Consider the following 6,000-nt stretch of genomic DNA (forward strand, 5'->3'; position numbering starts at 1 on the left):
ACAGATAGTCATATTTCTTGCTTCACATGTATTTTCAGTGGAATTACTGGAACAAATCACAAGAATAAGGGTGGGCCAATATAGCAGCAGAAATTGCTGTATGGCACAGCACACAATGACCTTGTTGTCACCCTTGTTTGGGTGTCCTACTTTAATCTTTGTATTCTCTAATGTTTCAGCACTGTGATAACTTACTTTTATTTACAGGTAGTTGATATTTTTGGAAGGGACCATTCAAAGGCAAAAAGGAATATTGAATGACATCATATTCATTAAAATGGAGACAGAACAGGACTTTTTCACCCAGATCCTTAGCTGTAAGTTCTCTTGAAGTCAACATCTAACACTGTCTGAGGATCTGTTATTTTCTCTTCACCATTTATTTCATGTTTTCAATAAAAAAAAAATCTCCTCCCTACAAGAAAAGTTGATTCTTATTGAGTTAGGGAATTTAACTGCTCTTTTTTTCTGCTGTGATTCAGTATGAAAATCAATAGGCTCAATTGCTTTTTGTTTCTTCATCTGCTTACACTTCCTTTTAAACTTGTGATTAGTGAGCAAAGAGTGCGACATTCGAACTGTGTGACTAAACCAAACAGTACTGTTACTTCCAATCTCTACTTCTCCTCTATCCATAAAGTTCATCTTTATTTGAGTTCATCTAAGAGATAGGCCAGATAATAGTTTAGCTTCAGTTTTATCTAAACCACTATTGTCACCATAGTTACACATCATGCTCTTTTGCTTCGAGATCAAGACTTAGAGCAAGTTGCAAGAGGAGACTGGAACATTACACCTACAATAAAAGAAAACTTACTGTAATCGCCTTTGAAAAATGAAGTTAATGATACTTTTGATAATATTTTTCTCATTTTGAAATGACGCATATGATGGAACCTCCACCACTGAGTTTAGGAAACACCCATGTACATTAATGAAAGGGGTACTTTGTGTGTACATATATATATCAATGAGTACGCACATGAACCTGCAACAGAGTTTTGACCAGCAAAAGAACCTTACTAATAAGTATTTTAAACTTGTCAATTATTTAATTTCTTTCCATGAGTCCTCTTTTATGTATTTTCCTGTTCTAAGCATTGTTCTTTCCTCCTGCTGTTTACACCAATGATTACTGATAAAAGTAATGGCTACTTACCTGCTTCGTTCACTTTAATCACACTGATTGACTGTCTCTCCTTTGAATGTCTTGTGCATAGGTATCAATAGCATCGTGCCTCTTGCAATGAATTTGTGACCAACAGCACAGCCTGTGGAAATTGGCTTTCTCATTTGTAATATTTCCTTTTCATTCTGTTTGTTAATAGACCAAAACAGTTCCCCAAAATGTTACCACCCACCACTGTCTTCACTGGAGGAGATACAAAGCAAATCCCACTGAAGGAAGATTATTTTGAAGATGATGTCTTCACTGAAGAGTAATTACTTTAAAATGTAGTAAGTGGATCCCAAATCCACAGTTTACTTTTGCTCCTTCCCAGTCAGCACTACCTGTGACTGTCACTCTTCTTCACTGCCACTAGTTAATGCGGCTTGCAGCAATATGAGCGAGCACGACACAGTTTATGGCTGATTCAAGCTCACTGAGGCAGCAGTTATCAGGTTGTATTGCTCCCTGTATACATGCAAATGCCTCTTTAACTGGAGGTGCCCACATTTTTCTAACCCTTTCATCCTGTCTCTAGGAGACAGATAATAAAATTAATTAAAGTAGGTTTTATTGCACATTTGGGAAAGTGATGGGCCTTTGTAGCTCTGGATCAGCAGTCTCTGATTTCATATTTGCATGAAGCTAATAAAGAAAATAAGACAATTGATATAATACCCTCTGCAGACAAGATTTCTGTAACTGATGGCATAACCTTCATGACCACAATACTGCAATACATGAACTTACCACTGGAACTTACCACTGATACTTACCTCTTTTATGACAGTTTTGGGAGACTTAATGTTAAGCTGCTTTGTACACATCCATATAGTAATGGTCAATAAAAAAGTGATGATTCCACCTGGAATTGTTTTTTAATCAGAATTCTTCTCTGGGTTCTTTTATTTTGTGAAAAGGTGCAACAAACTTCTTTTTGTCTTTTTGTATTCATTAATAATTGATTTTTGACACCCACCACCACCCCCCCCCCCCCGAAAAAATGAAAACCCTGGCAGCTCCAGAGTGCAAACTGTGATTGAAACATTTCCTGGGGTGGAAAGAGGGGAATGTTCCACTGATCTTCCCTTGCAGAAGCAATCTGGCTACTTTTAAGGTCTGTTTTGGAAACATGCCTTAAAAGACCCCAAATATCATAAATTTTAGAAGAATAGTACTTCACAAATACAAATATTAATTATCATGCTAAGTTAATGCAACATTAGTACAGCATTTGGGGATCTTGACAATACTCAGTAAAGCTGTATGGTTTACAACTAGTGCTTTGCAAAGGGGATAAGGTATTTGTCAGGGGAAGGGTTCTTTGAATGGTTAAAACTGTCTGGAAAGTAATTGTGTTATTTCAATTTTCTTAGAGAAATTACAGTTGTTTCATTAGCAAGAGTTAGAATCTGTGTAAGACTACAGCTGTTCTTCTTATTAAATGATGATAATACCTGTGGCCTTATGGGAAGCCAGAATACAGTGACTTTGTCACAGCATTCTAGGTGTGAAATTAAAAGTTGCTGAGTGCCATAAATAATTGAAATATTCTGTAAAAATGATCTGCGCATATGGGAAATTTTTTTCAGAATTGTTGCTTATTTTCATGTAAAAATATAGCTTTCCATTACAAGAAGTCCAAAATTAAACTAATTTTCTTCTTTCTTTCAGCCAACTGGCAACTGAAGATGTTGCTATTGTTTTCTGTTTGTTGAGTTTCTTTACATTGCAGCTCTATTGCAGCAGGCCTGTACAGCCATAGTGGGGCTCACAAGACTGAGGGTGCCTTCCCTCTGACTCCATCCTCCTCACTCACATCTCTTCCTGCAGATTCCTTACGTTGAAGGTGCCAGGCTTGCAGATGGGGGGACAAAGGGTCCAACTCTAGGCACTCCAGTCCACTTGCTTGACTCTCAGGCTTTCTACCTCTGCTAGCACACACGTTCGTACAGATATAAATGGATCCCTGCAAGAAGGGAACTGCTTCTGTCTTTCAGTGGGCCTATTTCCTGGTGAGATGAGTGAGTTCCCAGGCAAGCTATTTAAATGTGAGAAGTGTAACTTGTACCCTCCCTAAATGTGCTCCTTTCACCTTAGTTGTCCTGTAGATATGTAGTCACTTTGTAAGGCAAAATATGGATTGCATCGTGAACAGCTTACAACTCTCCTCTGCCAAGCAAAGCTCCACTTTGTACAATACAGTTTGTAATTTGGGTTGTAAAAACTGCTCAGTTCTTTACCCTTGATATTGGAGCAGCAGATTGTGACAAGCTTCTACACGAATGCCTAGATGAGAAATGCAAGCCTTGTGTGTGGGATACTCATTTACTCTCATGCTAGACATTGTTGTCTCTCTCGGATCCAAGAGCCTTCTCCTCACTGTGGTCTGAAGCGCTTGCAGTGCTGCAGACAGAGAAACCGAGTGTTGACGTCCTCCTGGATGCACTGGCCAGCGAGAATGGGCCAGCTGAACAGGAGACAAGCAGACCGTCAGAGTGCACGGTCGTCCCAGTGCTGAGCTTCTACAAAGATAGATTATACCGCATACTGCAAAATCCCCTTATTAAAGCAGTAGCCAAATCAGTTTGGCATTTGGGGTTCTTTTTTGCTCCTAGCAAAGTCAATTGGAGCTCTGCAGCAGACTTCAATGAGAAAAGGATAATGCACTAAATAACATGCTGCACAGCTTTTGTGTTACTTGAAAGGAATCCAAGCAGACCTTTGCCAGAGTGATTGTGAATGTGGTACTTTTCCAGAAGAGTTTGGAGGGCCTCAGGCTTGGCCAAAGGAGTACAAATCAGTTCAAACCTAAAATTGTGCTAAGTTTTCCAAAACGTAAATGACGGACAACAAAAAAGCATGAGAAACATGGAAGCTATAATTCAAGTTAACATCTGAGCAGAGTACAAAAGAGAGATGCAGCTGGTTAAGTGAACTTTTTTTCTAAAGAAACTTCAGTTGTAATTTTTTTCATATTGAATTTTAAAAATAGTCTCCACTTTACCCTTTAAGTGAACTGGAAAAGAACAAATGACAATAGCATAGTAATTTGGGGGCCAATTTTCCTTAAATACATGTTCTGTTCGATATTGAACCCTTTTGATATTTGGAAGCTTCAGGACTCAGTTCTCTGAAAGAAGCTGCATAAATTGAGGAATTCTGACAATACTGTTCGGCCTAATAGCTACTTGATCATGATTCCTCGGTGGATCCCACTGTTCTGGCTGATTGGAAGGCTCTCAGTTGCATACAGTAATGCTGAAATGCCAGTAAAACTGCCATGGGTAGGGTTTTGCATGCATTGTCCTTGTTAAGCCCTATTGTCAGGGTCTTTGTAATCTGGCTGTAAAATCATTCTTAGCTGAGGGTACGTGTACAAGCCTGGAAGCACATCCACTTGACTATTTTTGCATATTTTTCAAATTGCTTATTCTCTTTTAGCACCTTTTCTTTTTTTTTTAGTCTTTTTTCTTTTAACAAGAAGAAAAATGAAAATCTTTCTCCCCAAAATCTAATATTCAAAGTTGGCATAAGGTGTTTTTTTTCAGGGAAGTTCATTTTTCTTCTGGTGCTGCTGCTAGACTAACCCTTACCAAAGGGTGCTTTTAGTCTTTCCTCCTAAAGAAATGTCTTGACAACACTTAGCGGCTCCTGTCATGTTTGAGGCCACACTCTGCCAGACCTTTCAGAATGAGTTTGCAGTTGATATGGCTGTGGCATTTCCTTGATGTTGGTTGCAAACTAGTTAACACCCACTTGTTCTGCACTGACTCGCTCTGGATAGTGCCATGTTGCAATAGTTATTCCATTGAAATCATTTGGCATTTCTGGTATAGTAATCTATGAGAAAGGGTACTCTAACAGGTTCTTCTAGAAATAACTGAAATTTAGCAAAGAGAAATTTGAAGTTGTTGTGCTGTAGTTTTTCTTGCTTATTTAAAGTTTTTTCTTTTCTTTTGTAAGAACTGAGGGGTTTATATACTGCTTGTCTGTCACATTATCTAATTGCATTGAATGTTGGGCCTTTTCTTTGCAAAGGGGAAGAAGAAGAGAGTTTCTTATAAAGTGTGTGCTGTATATGAGGAAATACATGCAGAACTCAAAAAAAAAAAAAAAAAAAAGAAAAAAAGCACCACTCCTTCTCCTTTCTCCCTTTATAGGTTTCATGTTACTTTTGCTCTCTTCATTTCTTTATCTACCTGGTCTGTCTTGCTACTTGTACTGTGTTCCACTAGCTGATTCAGAAATATTCTTCAAACTCAGTATTATGGAACAATTTGTATCCTTTCACATTGACCTTGTGATTGAATTATATATTAAGGTTCCATTTAAAAATAATTTAAAGATGTTTTAATAAAAAAAATCATTGGAAACTAACAATTCAGCAGTTTGATTAAAGCAATATTTACACTGATTCTAAAAATAGCCTTGAGATTCTTGATTACCTGTCATATAAAGATGAATTGGTTATTAGACCATTACCTTACAATGTATTGATCAAGTTGTTTTTTAACTGTGGTAAAATTATGCTAAAAATAATAAATAATACTTGTTTTGTTTGCAAATGGCAACATTCATCATTTTTCTCAACACTGCCAATAACAGAGTTACACAGACATGGGATCAGAAAGCCCTAGCCCATTATATTAAAAGTCTCTTTGTCTTGACAACTCCAGGGCAGGCCCGTGTCTCAAGAGACCGAGATACACCTCTGTCTTGGGTCAGACACATGGAAGGACTTAAATCCCAGGTAGGCTTGAATGCCAGGACCCACGACCCAGAATGGGTGCTGGGGATGTGGGCTCCTGCTCCCCAACTGCTGCACCTTT

At 38.1% G+C, this 6,000-nt stretch overlaps 1 long non-coding RNA gene across 1 annotated transcript in view; it reads left to right on the forward strand.

Moving 5' to 3' along the window:
• LOC138684464 (uncharacterized) overlaps window positions 1–2,014 on the forward strand; it is a 77,721-nt gene extending 75,707 nt beyond the window's left edge. The window contains exons 2-3 of the long non-coding RNA XR_011323743.1: window positions 212–317; window positions 1,329–2,014. This is a non-coding gene — a long non-coding RNA (uncharacterized lncRNA). The remainder of the gene's footprint in view (window positions 1–211; window positions 318–1,328) is intronic.
• Window positions 2,015–6,000: the final 3,986 nt, after the last annotated feature.

The sequence above is a fragment of the Haliaeetus albicilla genome, chromosome 2 (genome assembly GCF_947461875.1).
Source record: "Haliaeetus albicilla chromosome 2, bHalAlb1.1, whole genome shotgun sequence".
NCBI classification, from domain to species: domain Eukaryota; kingdom Metazoa; phylum Chordata; class Aves; order Accipitriformes; family Accipitridae; genus Haliaeetus; species Haliaeetus albicilla.